This window comes from Colias eurytheme, chromosome 22 (genome assembly GCF_061535395.1).
Source record: "Colias eurytheme isolate Ceu_HAF_F1 chromosome 22, ilColEury1 Martin Lab GWU primary, whole genome shotgun sequence".
Taxonomy (NCBI): Eukaryota; Metazoa; Arthropoda; class Insecta; order Lepidoptera; family Pieridae; genus Colias; species Colias eurytheme.
The window spans coordinates 471,363-491,508 of record NC_143001.1 but is presented as its reverse complement, the minus strand read 5'-3'; the positions used below and the strand labels follow the sequence as shown (position 1 = coordinate 491,508).

The 20,146-nt window shown below is 31.8% G+C and overlaps 1 protein-coding gene and 1 non-coding gene across 4 annotated transcripts in view; both read right to left on the bottom strand.

The window, feature by feature from the left end:
• nahoda (DOMON-like domain-containing protein nahoda) overlaps positions 1-20,146 on the bottom strand; it is a 57,413-nt gene that overhangs the window by 29,823 nt on the left and 7,444 nt on the right. For 2 of the 3 annotated variants that reach the window (XM_090115073.1, XM_090115075.1), the window contains exon 2: positions 6,978-7,003. The exons of the other annotated variant lie outside the window; for it this stretch is intronic. The gene's annotated coding sequence lies outside the window, so the exon portion shown is untranslated. The remainder of the gene's footprint in view (positions 1-6,977; positions 7,004-20,146) is intronic. 3 annotated transcript variants of the gene reach the window in all.
• TRNAM-CAU (transfer RNA methionine (anticodon CAU)) lies at positions 7,404-7,476 on the bottom strand. The gene has a single exon. It is a non-coding gene; the product is annotated as a tRNA-Met (tRNA).

Genomic DNA, 20,146 nt, shown 5'->3' with positions numbered 1-20,146 from the left:
CATGATACTTTTAAACTCTACTTATAACCTTGCATTATCTAGACTTAAATAATATTTTAATTCATATTTATTATTTTATCACATAGAGTGATTTTCCTTCCACATTTATACTACTTTACACCATTCCAATGTACAAGTTCTTTTTGCAAGATCGTATTCCAAATCACTTCTAAACGGTAAACAGTTTGACAGCTGCAATTTTGGCGCCGAAATTGAAATGACATTCCGCGCGCCACCATCTTGTCACGCATGCGGTATCTAATCTGTGGTTGCGGTTCGTTTTACGGTCCAGTGCAAGAGGTATAATTGTGAACATTTCTAGATCAACGATCTTTAGGTCGACGAACGATTGAACCCTTGCAATAGTGATGTGCTTCATTGGTTGGCAATGTTAAGGTGCAAATATTGCATCGCGTTGACGAGACTGTGTCTAAAATGTGATGTCGAGAAAAAACGGTTTTTCTTGTATTGCTTTACTTTAAGAAATAGTAAATTCGATTGATAAAGATCTCAATTTTAAACATCATGTTTCTTTGAGTAGTTTATGGGTTTCTACGAAATTTTGCAACTACACTTGTTCTGGTTTCATAAAGAGGAAGTTTATAATTCGTTCAGTCTATCTGTCTGTTACACAATATATCTACGAATAATGAACCATTTTGAAAGTTATTCTAGAGCATATTTAATAACATGCACTTACTAATTATTAATTAAGGTAAGTACCTACCTATCTAGAAACATCCTTCCGCCAAAATTATTAACTTTCAGTATTAAGTATTATACCTACCTAGATAATTTATATTAAATAATAAATTAATAATTGATTACTTATAATTTTTTAAATTAAAAATAATTTTTTCCTTCAAAAAATTGTATGTATTATATCTTCTTTTATTATTCATATAATAGGTATGTACTTTATTTACTCTCTTTGGATAAGGATAAGATTTGCGATAAGGTTGCCTTATGTGCTGTGAATGTTTCCTTTTCTGTTAATATTATATGATTGTAAAATTTGTAATGGTACATAAAACTGTTAAATAATAAATAAAATATTAATTATGAATATTTTATTCCTGTTTTCAATCTACCACAGAATATAAAATGTTATATCCTCCAGAAAAACGCTAACAAATTTGGTATAGGATTTTAGTGAATTTAGTTCTATATTCTTCATACCTTACTTCTTTCACATTCATAAGCAGAAATAAATATCTCATTAACGATTACAGATAAAAAAGTGTTACTAAATTACTTGCTTTGTAGCAGATTTAAAACGCAACATGTTTAATTTATTTCACATTAACTTACATGTGTAATAATCTGTTTTTATCTCAATGCAAAAACTAACATAACGTCATGTCGTTACGAATAAAGGAAATTACAACATCAGCGGAAAAATGTAATATTATTTCTATGTAATTTTTATTAGGTACAAAATATGTAATATTATTTTTAGGGTACTGTAACAAAAGCAACTGTGGTACGTGTTTTCGATTCATATGAAGCTTTTTAAGACATATTTAGATGGCTGGCTCTCTATTTCTTATACATTACTCGAAATTCTATTTCAAAATATATCTTACAATAATATATCAAATCAATGACTTTGATATGATAAACGGTGTATTGAAATGCATCGAATGTTACGGTATTATAAAATACGATTATGTTTCACTAATTAATTAGCTTTGGGAATACATATATATTATGAATACACATTAAATTGCTGTAATAATAGTTACCTATGAATTATGACGTCACAATAACGAGTCTAAATGAACCACAGAATAATTAAAAGTATTATGTACTTACTAATACATAATATGGAGTATTATTTTATCTGTGATAGTATTAAATTAAATTAATTAAGATCATTTTGTAGCTAGATGACTCTAATGACTGTCATCTACGTCACAGCCTATGTCCAATTGCCCGTATCGACACAGATAAATAAATTTAAACAGTTACTACGTAAGTATCGCGCTGAAACATTCAACAAATGTTCATTGTAATACAAAAACAACGATATATGTACCACTTTACATGAACGCAACACGCTCAAACACAAGAAGACAAAACGCAAATACAACAGTAAACAGGCCAAACGTTTTGTAGTTTCCGTACTGTTTGCTATTATGTACCTACTGTGGTACTTAGCATAGCTATGTTGGCAAAACTTGAATGAATTCCTCAATGATGTAAATGTATGGCGTAAGAGATTTCCCTGGTTTCCTATTTGTAAAGCAGAGCAATGATTAGCACGTGGAGCACGAATCACTTTCTCTACTATTTTCACTGTTAGCAAATATTTGAATGGTCGAGTGGTAGAAATCAATCGTTATGTTTATGCGTTAATAGCTGTATGATGCGGATATATTTAAAGGATAGTAAATAGAGATTTCCCGAAAATAAGTATCTAATAAGATATTTTATATAATACTAGCTGCTCCGCGCGGTTTCACTCCCGTGGCTCCACTCCTGTTGGTCGTGATGTCGCGTGATGATATATAGCCTATAACCTTCCTCGATAAATGGGCTATCTAACACCGAAAGAATTTTTCAAATCGGACCAGTAGTTCCCGAGATTAGCGCGTTCAAACAAACAAACAAACTCTTTGGCTTTATAAGAGCTGTCCCCGCAAATGTTGTTTATTTTATTTATTTCATTTATTGTGTTCTGCTTTACTCTTATCACGGGATATAAAAAATAGATGATTCAATTCTAGACCTGCCCGATATGCATAATGCACACAATATTTCATGAGAATCGGTGCAGCCGTTTCAAAGCAGTATTGTAATTTGTAACTAACATTGTAACACGAGAATAAGATATTTTCTATAAAAATTGATACTAATAGAATAGCAATCTTCCTCTTGAATATTACAATAACCAAGTAGACACCTATAAGCATAAAATGACGTCAATTATTATATGCGATTATTATTATATAATATTTATCTCAAAACTTAACTATTTAACAACAATTAACAATAACATTAATAACTTATATTGGAAAGCGTATCTACAAAGTGCGAGCCGCAGTAGAACGCGCGTGATCTTGCTTCCAAATTGAAAAACTGATGACGATTTTGTTTGGCTAGAAATTGCTTTTGTATTTCCTCGTTTATTGTTTTTATTTCAGGAATGTTATTGTAGGCTTTAAAGGCTTTTTGCTGATTTAGGAGATACGCATATTTTGCAGGTAATCGTGTTTGAAATGTAGATTTTTTGTTGGAGAAAGAATAGTTAGTAATTTGCGTATGGCAAGACGATTTTTCAACGAATAAACGAATACTTCCTACTAAAACACAAACTTTTCTGAATATGTTATACCGTGGTTATACCTATAGATACTATACAACGTTTCGGTAGATCTTAAAACCTGCTCTAAGTTCATTCAAGTTCTAATAAAATCGTTCCATTCTGAGAAAATCGAGTAAATTTTTATATTTATTTCTTGTTGCTGAAAAAATTCTAATCTTTACATATAGGTAAGTAGTTACAAATGTCCCAAAGTAAAGAAATACAACTGCAAGACCTTTTCAAAAATCAGTTGATATTTAAATATACTACCTACTACTTACTAGCAATCCGCCCGCGGCTTCGCCCGCGTTTTAAAAGAAAAACCCGCGTAGTTTCCGTTCCCGTGGGATTTCCGGGATAGAACCTATCCTATGTGTTAATCCAAGTTACCCGCTATATGTGTGCTAAATTTCATTGTAATCGGTTCAGTAGTATTTGTGTGAAAGAGTAACAAACATGTACACACATACACATACATCCATCCTCACAAACTTTCGCACTTATAAGTACCACAGACTCTAGTACTAAGTGAATATGTTTACGCAGCTGCCAAACAAAGAAATAACCCATTACATGATGGTTATCACCAGCATTGTGAAGATAATCTCGCAAATATGTGAAAGTAAACTCATTTAATTGTACGGCTTTGCTTATTAACTCTCTCTGTTATCTTCTATCGTAGTTTATCTGAGGTACTTGAAAGTAACAAGTTGTTAGAAAAGAAGCCTTCAGCCTTCATGACGGGTTATGTTATTATTGACCTGCTGTTAGTATAGTTTTTTAGCCTAGCTAAGTACCCTAATGTTAGAGAAAATAGTTTCCTGCAAAAGTTGTCAACCATGGAAAAATATCATCGAAGTAGGTATAACATGTTTTTGTACAAGACCGTGTTGTTTGAGAGACATTGGGAAAACATTAGAAACACTTTCAAACAGAACAAAGTTTCAGTTAAGTATTTTTTATCATCGTAATTATAGTAAATACCTACCAAATAATTTCGTAATTTTCATATCAACTTAAAATTCCTTCAATTGAAGGTTAAATCCTTTTACAATACAATAATATTTAGTGAGAGTTACCATTAGACGCGGTCGGTTAACCGACATTACTTAATTGAGCACCTTTCACGAAACACGTAAATAATGGGTAACAGGGCTAATTGTTTTGAAGGTTTACGTGTTCAAACATACACATTTGAAACTATTAAATTTCGAAGAATATCCCGTCCGATTAGGGCCCTTCTGGCCTCCTCCACTCAAGCGACAGCCCAAGCCGAGGTTCGAGATCCCCGTCAAGGGGGGACGCCCTTGTACATGTCGCTACCAGGGTGAACCTTCAGTTCACAATGTAGAAACCCTTCTGGCTAACATTGAGAGACACCACACAAAAAAAAAAAATCGAAGAATATATTTTTGAGTATTACATTTTATTCGATGGAATAAGTATGTTAATTTTGAGAACATCGATATGTTTATATACTTGAGGCCTCCGGTCTTAAGAATTATAGGGAATTTAATCAAATTGACCATTTGCTTTATATTACAAGAACTACCTACACAAACCATAACCACAGACTAATAATAAAATACTACGTATACAACCATAACCTTTTGAATTACCTCGTCAACGCACCTAATTCTTTCCCAATATAGAAAGTGCTTCACACCTCGGAACTCGGAAGTTCGCTATAAAAACTACAATAAACAACTGAATGCATCAAAAGGCTCCATTCCGGTAACATAACACAATCAAGTCACGACCTCACGACTGTGGGTGCAAAGTGAATACAAAACTACGCCATAAAGAATCATGGCAGACTGTAGACACCCTGTGGTGGTCCATAGTACCGAAATTTATACTAATACTAGCTTACCGCCCGCGGCTTCGCCCGCTTTGTCTAAATCCAAATAAATTATATACTAAAACCTTCCTCTTGAATAAAAAAAATCCGCATCAAAATCCGTTGCGTAGTTTTAAAGATTTAAGCATACAAAGGGACATAGGGACAGAGAAAGCGACTTTGTTTTACAATAATATGTAGTGATTATAAAACTGAAGAATTTGTTTGGTTGAACGCGCTACTCAGGAACTACTGGTCCGGTTTGAAAAATTCTTTCGGTGTTAGATAGCCCATTCATCGATATCATCGATATCAATATCATCACGCTAAGACCAATAGGAACAGAGCAATGCGGATAAAACTGCGGGGTACAGCTACAAATATTACTTATTGGAACCAACATCTTCTATACAAAAATTAAAAATGATACCCTGTTCCCCTTGGCCTTGATGACTGAGTCACGCGTGAAAAGCTGGGCTGATTACTATAATACGTAGTATATTATTATTAGTCTGTGCTATAATTCTTGTTGTTGTTGTTTGTATAGTCATGTTATGGAAGAGATTCGTGCCAAAATTTTAAAAGAAAATTTCTTCAGAAAATTCGATCTATTATGAAAGAATCGTCATAATACATCTAATAATTACCACCGGCACCGATTCGCAAAGCAGTTTCTACAGAGAAGAGCGAGCATCCCCGTCCGATTAGGGCCCTTCTGGCCTCCTCCACTCAAGCGACAGCTCAAGCCGAGGTTCGTGGTCCCCGTCAAGGGGGGACGCCCTTGTGCATGTCGCTACCAGGGTAAACCTTCAGTTCACCCCCGCGTCCGCGTTAAAATGTAGAAGCCCTTCTGGCTAACATTGAGAGACACCACACACAAAAAAAAAAAAAAAAGAGCGAGCATCAAACTATGTTGTTGCTATATATGCACTTATGTTTTCGCACTCGCTATTCTTTATTGAAATTTATTATTTAAGCTATTATTTTTTACATCATAATGATTCATCCAACGACCTTCACGTTAATGAAGGTGCATATTGTATGTAGTAAATAGTAAATACATTTGCAGCGTGTATACTTAGATGTTATGTGGGATGATATAATTAGTTATATTTCATTATTTCGTGACTATATACCTAATACCTTATTTTGTAACCCATTCATCCGTAAAACGTAGAGTAGAAAAAGTATATATTTTTTTGTATGTAGCCTTACGCAATTTATATTCGTCATTTGTACTTCGAATGGATTATGCTACCCTATTATTCTCATAGTTGTATTTATTTTGTTCTGTTCAGAAGCTATTTTAATGAATTATTAAAAGATACCTGTGGACTAACTAGCTCTAGTGCAAGTATAGAAAAATTCTTGGCCTTCCTATAGAAACAAATATTGCAGCAAATGACTTACACATCGATAAAAATATAGATTTCCCAATAAGCAATTTCTTCAGCCCAATATGTTCCGTTAATTAATAATTAATTGCTTTTATTCGAGCACAAACTCAAGGAATACGAACAATCCCAGGCGGCCTTAACATGACCTTAAAAGCTTACTCAACTATATTACCACGCCTATACACGTATATTGTTGAAATATGTACCCTAATGTGTACCATTAAGGTTTAAAATAAAACCGGTTTGGTAAAAGAAATGTGCTATTTTGAACCTTATTGACTAGCACGTTAAGGTTATGTAAATCATTGCAAAACTAACAGCATCCTATCGTAAAATTGTCAAAGATGGTCTACTGATAAAAAATTACGTTATGTAAATAACAATGTATGTAATATGTATTATGATTTATTTGTATTAGAAATTGTTTACTTACATTTTTGAAGGCTGGTTTGTTGAAATCTGAAACATAAAATGTATTTTAATAAACTTGTTTACAAAATTGAAAATACCCGTGCCGTAATTTTTTGTTTTAATTTTATCATCACTAGATGTCGCTGTTTTCAAAACGATTATTTTCTTTTTTGAAAAGTTCAGTTTTAAATTTTAATAAAACACATCGTTAAATATGATTGAACGCTCAATAATGCATAAGTATGTTACGTAGGTTGTAAATATTTCATTGTTTAGAACTAATTTGCATACCTGTTAATGTCGCAATGAAACGTAAAACATTCAACATTACAACACTGAAACAGGTGGTAAGGGACCGGTTCTTTGACCTCCTTTGTCGCGAAATTACTAAATGGTTGGAGAAATAAAAATAATTGAGAGAAAAAATAAAAAAGAAAATAAAAAGATATGCCCCGGGTGAGGCTCGAACTCACGACCTTAAGATTATGAGACTTACGCGCTGCCTACTGCGCCACCGAGGCTAGTGATTATTAAGTCGAAATAGGTCATCGTATACATCCATATGAATATCTTATCTCTTTTTACAATAGCTATCGAATCTCACTAATAATATAATTTAGTTCATACATTGCGCCTCGGAGCAATAAGCATTGTGCAGAATTGATGTTTTCATGAAAAAAACCGTTTTCTGTGTAATGCGTCCAGAAAGACGAAACAAGACTTTTGAAAACGAAACATTTTTTTCTGAATTTGCATTATTTAGCACTTTATCAGCAATTCGTGAAAATTTCCTTTTTCATTATTCATGTGGCTTGATACATTCTTATATTTATAAGCAAAGCATAAAGTTGGAAATGATTTATTATAATACATACAAGCCTGTCAACATATTTTGTAACCAATCGTTTTTATTTATTTATTAGTGCGGAATGTTTGTTGTAATTTTTCATATATTGTAAGCATATATTATAGTCGATTATAGCGTATTATGTTGCTGTACCTGCTACATTTTATTATATACAAAGTATTATATGTTCTGTTTTATTTAATTTAATTGTTTCCGCTTAATTGGTAGGTAGGTATGTAAAAAGGTCAATTTAAATATATATTTTTTGTCCTAACAAATTTATGTTTACCAGCAAGCAAAAACAACTTAATTTTGTCTTTAAAAATGTTCTTCAGAAAAAAAGTTTACTTACGGAACTTTGTATAGGCATATTATGCAAATAATATGACAATGCTTAAAATAAAACAATTTGCAATCTCTATACACATATATTTTTTACATACATAAAAATAAAAAATCAAGGGCATGAAACAGGATTTTTAAGTTTACAAAAGTCACTACAGGTAAATTAGCTTGGAGAAATTTTTGCATATGTAGTGGTGTGTATATTACTCAGATCTTAGAGCGCGTTTCCACTATATCGTTCTGACTTCTGGCCTATACAAAAATGTTTCGATATCCTAACATTACTATTTAATTTTATACTTATTCCTAGCAACACTTTTGTTTTCAATAAAAACAAGTTTTTATTTGAAAGAAAATGGTTTTGACTTTATAAAAAAAAATATATCATTCAATTTCACGTCCTTGAGCAAACGACAAGGCGACTACCGTGAAACAATAAAATATCGTGTCCATAATAATTTGTTTCATAATTAATATTTGACCATAATAATTACGAAACAAAACAAATAAATAAATCGTCACTTGATAGTGGAAAGTGGAAACACGCACAAAACCAGAATAAACCAGTTTACGCTGTCCGCAGGTGCCACGTGCAGTCGTTTGGTACCGTGAACATAAAGCACACATTTCATTCAAAAATTATAATTATTACGTATAGACCGGGAGATATTGACACAAAATTTCGAGTCATTTGTAACAGGATGGCGGTTCTACAGGGGTCTTAGTACGCAATGACAAAAAGAAATAGTTTGGAAAATCCAAAAGTGCACGCCTCATAATTTTTTTTTAATAATTATTTATTAATTATTATTTTTGTTTATTTAATAACAATTAAACCACATCGAATCAGACCCTGAAAAATAAAAGGGTTCTATTCCTGAGCATACTCAAGCGTAAGAGAAAAAAAAAGACTCGATTAGTAAAGTATTTCGGTCGCTATCGTGTTAACAAGAAAATCCTCCGCACATACAGACACACGGACGTCCAAGACAGAACTTTTTTAAACTGTTTTTTAACTAGTTTAAATAACAAAAATGACATCAAAAATATCATGAATGTTAAAAATAGTGTTTTTTCTTAATATGTGTGTGTATGTATTATCTTACAAGTGCAATGTATGATACATAAAGACATTTTAAGTTTGAAAAATCAGATGTTTTGCGCGAAGTGACAGTAGTACCCACCTCAACGCTTCGCTTATGAGGCGTGCAAAACGATGGTGTGAACACTGGTACCGGCGGCTTAGTCGCGTAGGCGTTAGTCGAACTCGTCGGAAAAATAGCGAAAGTCAAACGATTTGTAACACAAAAATTTTAGAATTTACCGATAGCCCATAAAAAAGAAGTAGGCGGTAGTGTCATGCCATACTTTTCCGGTGTGACTTACAGCCCGCCATACCGACGCGAATGTGTTGATTAAAAAAAAAACAATTCAACCATTTGTACCAGGCTAACTTTTGCACAGGTAACCATCGTCGTGCAGCTATTTACGAAAATCGCCATGCCATACTTTTCGGACGATTCCAAATGGTCGCCATACCGCCGAAAATCTGCAAAAATTTTTTTTTTCGCCAAACTTTTTGTACCAGTATTGCATTTGGATTTTTGGAGAGTATTTGATAAAATGTGACCATTATTATATTTACCATACTTCTAGTAGGGGGAAAAAGTGCTGCCATACTTAAAAAATTAATTTAGTATTAATTTATATAAGTGAAGATTTCCACCACCTAGATCTTTGAAATTTTGTATTTATATTCGTTGAACCTCAAACTTACAGGAAAAATTAGTGCCATACTGTTACTAATCGTTCAAAATACGAATAAAATCTTACAATAAAAAAAAATCTTATACACATTCGCCACCTCCCACAGGTATGGCATTATCACACTTCTATTTATAATCATTCAGGAGTTGTTGAAAAAAAAATTTAGGGTGGTACAAATGGTTCGGCGAAAAAAAAAATTTGCAGATTTTCGGCGGTATGGCGACCATTTGGAATCGTCCGAAAAGTATGGCATGGCGATTTTCGTAAATGGCTGCACGACGATGGTTACCTGTGCAAAAGTTAGCCTGGTACAAATGGTTGAATTGTTTTTTTTTAAATCAACACATTCGCGTCGGTATGGCGGGCTGTAAGTCACACCGGAAAAGTATGGCATGACACTACCGCCTACTTCTTTTTTATGGGCTATCGGTAAATTCTAAAATTTTTGTGTTACAAATTGTTTGACTTCGCTATTTTTCCGACGAGTTCGACTAACGCCTACGTGACTAAGCCGCCGGTACCAGCGTTCACACCATCGTTTTTCTTTTTGTCATTGCGTACTAAGACCCCTGTAGAACCGCCATCCTGTTACAAATGACTCGAAATTTTGTGTCAATATCTCCCGGTCTAGTTAATGTAAAAGTTATACGTATGTTAAATGTGCAAATATTAAAATAAAGTCTCATCTTTTTCAGAGGAGAAACACATATAGTTTAATTTAAAATCCCTTATATATATATAAAATAAAAACTAAAAATAAAATGTTGTTTTATTTTATTTGCTGACCATACACTACTACAAACGCAAAAATTTCTCCAAGCTAATTTACCTGTAGGCCTATTATAATGAAGTTCAATACTATATTGATATAAATCTCAAAAATTGTCAACGAGTTAACTTTATTATCATTAAAACATCAATATGTATAATATTTATGTCTTCATAATTTATGTTTTTTTTAAACAGATTCAGCATGCGATTTGTCAAGTAAATATATCTTCATACTTATATACCTACCATAGTAATTGGTAGTTTTACAGAAGCTCTTTTGCAGAATATAACCTTTCTTTTTTACAAATAATTTTTATTAATAAAATATAGATAGATCACAATGACTCATAGTATTCACAAATGAATAAAATTATATTCTATAAACGGGTGTTACCATATACAAAATACAGTTACATAGTTGGCATTCTAGCGCACTTTGCCTTTTAATTACCTTGCCAAATATGGGCTATAGGTATAGGCATACATTTTTTTATAATTTTACCTTATTAAATACTTAGTAGGTATTGATTATTTTTACATATAATTGATAATATTTTAACTCCAAATATGGTTGATGTCAGTTTTTCTCCGGAGAACTTTTTTACGTCTTTACTTGTCAGAAGTTTGTAAATGTATTTCTGACTGATTTAGATATAAAAAATGTATTAATAATTTAAAACTCTTTTGCGCATGATTTGGTACTTTTTACATCGATTATTTGGCAACGACGACTTCGACTATTTGGCAACCAAAGTTACGTAGATACGTGCGTAAAAAATAAAATGTATATTCTTTTTTAAATTATTATACTTGATTACTTGATGAATCTCCATAATAACTTATGTAATGGGTTTACCCTTCTAAAATATGCCTAAAAAACATAATAGATCTCAACAGACAACATCTAAATTACGCTATGTATGGAACGTAAATTATTGTATGGTTTTTGTCTGCATATGATCGCACTTACGCCCACATTGATTGAACCTTAAATGACGTAATTCTGTTCAGGTATAGACGTTGATTTGTGGCTATCATTTATAGTGATGGCACGTTATAGCTTTATTTTGAAGTTATTCGAGACTTGATTTTTTAATTTATATGTTTTAAAAACCATTTTGATTTTTTAACGGATAGATATGGGTATTTTTGGCTCTTTTGGATGTTTATGCATAATTTATGTACCTATAGAAATTTTTTAAATATGCATTATAGTTTTTTTTTATTAGCTAGTAAGATGTTGCCAGCGATAGTAAGACCGTCATTATAATATTATTATGTTTTCTTAATAATGTGGTGCCAAAAAGTGTTAATACCTAATAAATAAGGTATAAGCTTTTCGATTACAGGATGATGTTATTTCACATGGGTTCGTACACTTGACATAAACGGCCATTTGTATGTGAGGTTAGACCGACCTCGGCCGACTTGCACTCACATCAACTTAACATACCGATCAATACCTTGTGCTATATCTACTGCTGTTATACAGGATGTTTGTTAATATTTAAATTATATGAAATATTTTATAGTGTCTCTACTGATAGTTTCCTACTCAAATATTGTTATTCATATACTTTTAATTATTTTAAATTGTTATGTATGCACAAAGTTTATAAGCTCCGCGAATTGTAAATTGTAACCATAAATGTCGCTATAAACGCCATAAAAGCTAAGCCAATGCTATAAAAGGCGATTAAGTACTCGTCTGCAATGACAAAAATAGGTACATAATAATTGATTAAGTAATTTCTTAATTAAAACAAAAACATTCAACGTAAATGTAACATATAGGATATTATCATCACGTCTCCATTCTACCTCGAACTATACTCAATACCTGATTCTAAAACTTGTTTTGACCCTAAGTCATATTGAAATAACCCGTACATTATTGATAAGAAAGCTCACAATATCCATGGCTACATTACAATTGACACAACTCAATGCACATGACAATAATCTTGCATAAATTATCTAAACATGTACACTTGTATTATGTTGTCAAAACAACCAAGGTACTATCTATATTATTATATTATCTGTGCCCAAGGTGAGATATAGCGATTGTACATTGCCTCTTTTGTTATTGATTACTTTGTAATGTAGATGACGGAAGTATGTTATTGTAATTTGAAATTTCAATTAAGTCATTTTTTGAACACCATGTATTTAGATTGTAATGTTGGGTTATTTTATATGAATTTATTACGGATTGTTTTCTGGTATGTATAGTTATGAATGGATCGCCCTTTTAATCATTATAATATATATGTGCTTGTTTATTTGTCTATTTGTCAGATCGCAACAGAGCGTTTTTTTGTAAGATTTTTTTATCTGGAGATAAGTAAGCAAGAGAGTGGTGTGTGTTAGACTACTATTACTTAACAACTTATATGCATTTAGCCTTACCGTTTTCGTTGTAATGTTCGTAAAATATTAAACCTTTTAAAAGATAGACAGCTTATTTAAGTACCAACAAATATTATATTTTAAAACAACAACAGACGTTTTATAAGCAGCGCTTTTTCACTTATAAAACCGATAACATTGCTCGCTCGTTACACGAGTCAGGCAATTACCTGAATTCTGCCATTATGGAACAAAAACAACGTTATCTAATATTTTTAAAAAACATCTTGGTTTAAATCATATAGATTTAACCTTATTAGTTATTACCGATTTCGTAGTGATTTCTATAACACATTTCGAGAACAAGGCTATTCAATGACACTGTCGTGAGGATTTTGCTAATGTCCATATGTGGGTTGAGTTGTGAAGAATTACGTGTGACACTCGTTAGAAATGAGTTACACCATCGATACTATTGACTTATTGCATTAGTTTGTATATTTGTACTAGTTTAGGTCGATTAGCAATAAGCGAAGGTTAGAGGGGGTTTCAATGGTACATAATATTGTGCCGTGCAGTGTGTGTAGTCTTATGAACAATCTTCATTTAACATTAACAGTTTATTTTATTTTATAAAAGACTGAAATTGTAAATTGTTTTACTTAAAACTCATTTAACAAGGAAACCAAAGAAGTACGTGTCTAACGTGCTATTTTGCTAGAATACATCTCAATTTCTGCTTACTTTAGTAATTAATAAGTAATTTCCCAAGAAAGTCTTTAATCAAACGCAATCTTAAAAAATATATTATCACTAATATATCTTAGTAAGCATATAATATATTGTTCTTGTGCTTGTAATATAAATGTTAAGTTAATATTATTTGTATTTGAATTAACTTCAAGCTGAGCTTTATGCGCGTTTAACACTCGACCATTGGAACGATTATGAATGAAATAAACTGAATTTTGTAATTTAATATATTCTGTACCTACCTCTTTATTATACAATCATCAAGAAGTAACATCTTACTCCATTAGAAGTACGTAATAAATGAAACTTCAACACTTCATTTTAAAAAGAGATTGTAATAGGACTTCTAGTTTGTATTCAATTAACTCAAAATTGTTTATTCTCTTATAAAATTTCTATCTACATTATTTCTGAGTGACACAGGCTTTCTTAAATGTTTTTATCCCATCATCATAATCCAAACAAAGCCAGGGTAAACAGCCAGGTTATAACTTATAAAACACCGTAGTACATAATTTTGCAAACAGAAATAAATTATTTCCTATACACTTGTTGCAAGTTGCAACTATAAATTGAGTTTCAACCGAACCAGTTTTTGTATTCAGTAATGTTTCCTTACAAGACCATGTTGTGAAACTTCAACGTTTACTCTTAAATATAAACTAGTTTTTGCCCGCGACGCGGACGTCGTCCGCTGTTTTTTGCTCAGATTAATTTCACTTGCGATCTTTTACAAAATACTACTTGGACCGTCATTTCATTGAATATACTTATGGAGAAAGCGACAAATAACTGCAAACTTATTCAACCATAATAATTTTTTGTTTTATGTTATTAGCAACAACAATATTTATTATTTACCATTATCGTAAATACAGCTTTGATCTCAAATATGTTTTGAATAAAAAATAATAAAAATTCTTACGTGTGTGCAATCGAATTCTCAAATAGAATTAACTCACTACATAAGTTATTGTAGATTCTCTATTATAATGTAATTGCAGATTGCTACCTATATCTTATGAAGAGACGACGTAATATTATGCATTTGTATGCTATGCAACCGTATGTATGTTATTTTATAACGCCTCACAGTTACCGAACAAATGGAAACAAACATTGGACCTTCTAGATACGACAATTACGCTAAACACTTAACTATACCTACCTATAGGTACTCAACAAGGTGATCGTTTATAAATTATACCTAAGGTTGTTTAATTCATACCTCTTTGCTTTGCTCCAACTAAAAATGTGATAATGGTACGCTCGAGCTCGTAAGATGCGTAGGGTTGTCAGCATTTCTTTGTAGAGCTACTATTTTATTATTACGAAAATAAATTGAAATTAGAAATTATTTGTAATTTCAATTTAGTCAACTTTTTGTAGCCCTTCAACTTAATTCTAAATTCATCAATACCAACAAAATAAATACGAAGTAAAATTATGTACCAATGTTTCTTCGTGTTAGAATGGCTTGTTATACAAATTTTAAGTCGATTAATCTTCTTATTTCTTACACATTCTAAAAGCGCTTCGCATTATACCAATAAAGAGTCGTTCGTTATTCATAGCTGCATAATATTATGTCAATATTGAAATAACGTTAAAAAAGCTTTATTTGCATCTCAGTGACAGCCCTAAGCAGATCAGTGACGCAAGATTAGCTGGCATGCGGTCCAGACCGGTTGCACGGCATGGGTTGAGTTGTGAAGAATTACGTGTGACACTCGTTAGAAATGAGTTACACCATCGATACTATTGACTTATTGCATTAGTTTGTATATTTGTACTAGTTTAGGTCGATTAGCAATAAGCGAAGGTTAGAGGGGGTTTCAATGGTACATAATATTGTGCCGTGCAGTGTGTGTAGTCTTATGAACAATCTTCATTTAACATTAACAGTTTATTTTATTTTATAAAAGACTGAAATTGTAAATTGTTTTACTTAAAACTCATTTAACAAGGAAACCAAAGAAGTACGTGTCTAACGTGCTATTTTGCTAGAATACATCTCAATTTCTGCTTACTTTAGTAATTAATAAGTAATTTCCCAAGAAAGTCTTTAATCAAACGCAATCTTAAAAAATATATTATCACTAATATATCTTAGTAAGCATATAATATATTGTTCTTGTGCTTGTAATATAAATGTTAAGTTAATATTATTTGTATTTGAATTAACTTCAAGCTGAGCTTTATGCGCGTTTAACACTCGACCATTGGAACGATTATGAATGAAATAAACTGAATTTTGTAATTTAATATATTCTGTACCTACCTCTTTATTATACAATCATCAAGAAGTAACATCTTACTCCATTAGAAGTACGTAATAAATGAAACTTCAACACTTCATTTTAAAAAGAGATTGTAATAGGACTTCTAGTTTGTATTCAATTAACTCAAAATTGTTTATTCTCTTATAAAATTTCTATCTACATTATTTCTGAGTGACACAGGCTTTCTTAAATGTTTTTATCCCATCATCATAATCCAAACAAAGCCAGGGTAAACAGCCAGGTTATAACTTATAAAACACCGTAGTACATAATTTTGCAAACAGAAATAAATTATTTCCTATACACTTGTTGCAAGTTGCAACTATAAATTGAGTTTCAACCGAACCAGTTTTTGTATTCAGTAATGTTTCCTTACAAGACCATGTTGTGAAACTTCAACGTTTACTCTTAAATATAAACTAGTTTTTGCCCGCGACGCGGACGTCGTCCGCTGTTTTTTGCTCAGATTAATTTCACTTGCGATCTTTTACAAAATACTACTTGGACCGTCATTTCATTGAATATACTTATGGAGAAAGCGACAAATAACTGCAAACTTATTCAACCATAATAATTTTTTGTTTTATGTTATTAGCAACAACAATATTTATTATTTACCATTATCGTAAATACAGCTTTGATCTCAAATATGTTTTGAATAAAAAATAATAAAAATTCTTACGTGTGTGCAATCGAATTCTCAAATAGAATTAACTCACTACATAAGTTATTGTAGATTCTCTATTATAATGTAATTGCAGATTGCTACCTATATCTTATGAAGAGACGACGTAATATTATGCATTTGTATGCTATGCAACCGTATGTATGTTATTTTATAACGCCTCACAGTTACCGAACAAATGGAAACAAACATTGGACCTTCTAGATACGACAATTACGCTAAACACTTAACTATACCTACCTATAGGTACTCAACAAGGTGATCGTTTATAAATTATACCTAAGGTTGTTTAATTCATACCTCTTTGCTTTGCTCCAACTAAAAATGTGATAATGGTACGCTCGAGCTCGTAAGATGCGTAGGGTTGTCAGCATTTCTTTGTAGAGCTACTATTTTATTATTACGAAAATAAATTGAAATTAGAAATTATTTGTAATTTCAATTTAGTCAACTTTTTGTAGCCCTTCAACTTAATTCTAAATTCATCAATACCAACAAAATAAATACGAAGTAAAATTATGTACCAATGTTTCTTCGTGTTAGAATGGCTTGTTATACAAATTTTAAGTCGATTAATCTTCTTATTTCTTACACATTCTAAAAGCGCTTCGCATTATACCAATAAAGAGTCGTTCGTTATTCATAGCTGCATAATATTATGTCAATATTGAAATAACGTTAAAAAAGCTTTATTTGCATCTCAGTGACAGCCCTAAGCAGATCAGTGACGCAAGATTAGCTGGCATGCGGTCCAGACCGGTCATCTAATGTGCTATATCATAACATAATACGTGCTATGTACCTACTCGTGATGTGGCTTGGAGATTCTTATGTTCGTACTACCACAGATAATGTATATTGTATACCATGGTAGATATTATTACCGTGATAATACTATGTGTGGCTTGAAGATTCTTATGTAGTGAAGAGATTATACTGCTGATTTTATGCGTGAAAGGTTTATTTTGTTAAATGTAGAGTGTATTATATTGAATATAGTGTATTATATAAAGAGGACATTTATTTGAATATAACTTGCAGTATTTTTTCGGAAAATTGATATAATTCGAAGCCTGGTTATGTTCTAGCATACTTTATAAAAATAAATGTAAATAATTCCACTACGGTTAGTGATTACTGATTAGGTAGGTAATACATCTATACTAATATTATAAAGAGGAAAAGTTTGTAAGTATGTATGTATGTATGTATGTATGTATGGTTTTCACGCAAAAACTACTGGACCGATTTCAAAAATTCTTTCACCATTAGAAAACTGCATCTTTACTGAGCAACATAGGCTATATTGCATTTTCAAAAAAATTAGAGATCCTTACCAAAAATGCAATAATGTAACCCAAGGTGTAAAAAAATCCTCAATAAAACTTCTGTCATCGCGTGCGCTGCGGAATCTATTGAAGATAGAACAAAAAAATGTTCTACGGTATTATAGAATGGATCAATATCTACAAGAAAGTCCGCGATACCATATGTCCATCTTCAGTAGTTATGTTACTACAACAACTTTTTTACGTTTTCAAAGTAAATAGAAGTGCCGACAGTAATCAAACCATGTTATCCATACACATATATTAATCCTTATCCCATTAAATGATGTTTTATTATAGACTGTTTCAATACCAGCAAAATACTTTTTAAATGAAAAGAATTGGATATTCCATTCAAAAGATATAACGAATTTTTAAAAGTGTCAATCTACAGAAAATAGTAGGTATACTGTTCGAGCAGGCCGTAGTGCGGGGGTCACGGAGGAATTCTACCAATATGCGTCTTGACGGAACACAGTGGGGTTTTGGTCGGTAGGAATCCGACATAACCCACGGCCCCTCCCCCGGAGGCCGTGGGTATCTATGAAAGATTCCCCACTAAAAAAAAAAAGGCCGTAGTGCGGGACGGGATAAAGGTGATTTTCATGTGATTAAAAATTAAACCCACAGTCCGACCTGTAGTAGAATTTTCACTGTAACGATATCGCTATCTATGCGGGTGAAACCGCAGGGCATTGCTAGTATACACATAAAACTATTTAGTAATCTGTGGAATGGTACAGGGTTAGGTATACCAAAGAAAAAAAACAATTTCATCATGTTGAAGTTACATTCTCACTCACGTTTTTATGGTTTTTATAGAGAAGTTATAGGTGACAGCGACTATATTATGTAGGTATAAAAACTAAAAAGCAACAAGAAAAGCACATAACGTAATGTGCTAATAAACTAGTGTTGTAACCAGTTACTAAATAACTTCACGTGAACATTTTTATGGAGAGAATGTAACAAATATCTAACCTTATACGATAATTAACGCTAATAAAAATACTGGTTCGTTTTATGAGAAAAATTACTTAAATATTCATATATAATAGATTAAGTTTTGTGTGATTAGCACGGTGATTAAGTGTTAAAACATTAATATTTATTACACACATTAGGGACTTACATGAATAAACGCAAGTCATACAACTTTTAAGAAATGAGAGTGTTCTGTCTCGGAAGGGATTATAATATTCAAAACATTTAAATGATTATTATCTTAAAATAAACAGATAAAGTATACAATAAATCCGACAGGTTTTATATCCAAGATGTTTAACAATTACTAGTAAGTGTATATTCTCTCCACATTTTCATACCATGAGTCCATGACAGTATATCTTTTACTAATATTATAAAGCTGAAGACTCTGTTTGTTTGTTCACGCGCTTATCTCAGAAACTGCTGGACCGATTTGATAAATTCGTTCGGTGTTAGATAGCCTATTTATCGAAGAAGGCTAAACGCTAAGACCAACAGGAGCGGAGATACGCGGATGAAACTGCGGGGCGCAAGTAGTTAAGGATAACAATTGCAGTAGATGTTTGACCACTTTATATAAATTTAATTTGTGCAATTGTAAGATTAAGGAACTGACAAACGCTAAATAAAGTCCTTTATTTATCTTAATATTGAATAAATCTAAATGTCCTGTAATTAAAAGCAACAAATCACAAATGGAGGAAATTCCAACAGCTCGGTTGACATTGGCCGATTTTCCTTACGATTAGTCATCCACAAGTTTTGATCTAGTTTTTAATGGCTACCTTCGTATAATTACGCTCGTTTAACATTTGTGCAACATAATAATTAAAGTCATATATTTATGAGTGTAGATTAACGTCTACGATTTTAGAATAACATTGAAATTAAAAGTGATAACTGTAAATTTACACTGAACGTAATAGGTACGTATTTACAAAATGTAATAAACTTTTTGTTTTTAATGCATTAGGTGTATGTTCAAGGTTTTTTGAATAATAAACGGTGCCTAAATTGAGAAATAACTTAGTAAACATTTTATTACATCCTTATAATTTTAGAATAGGTAGGTAC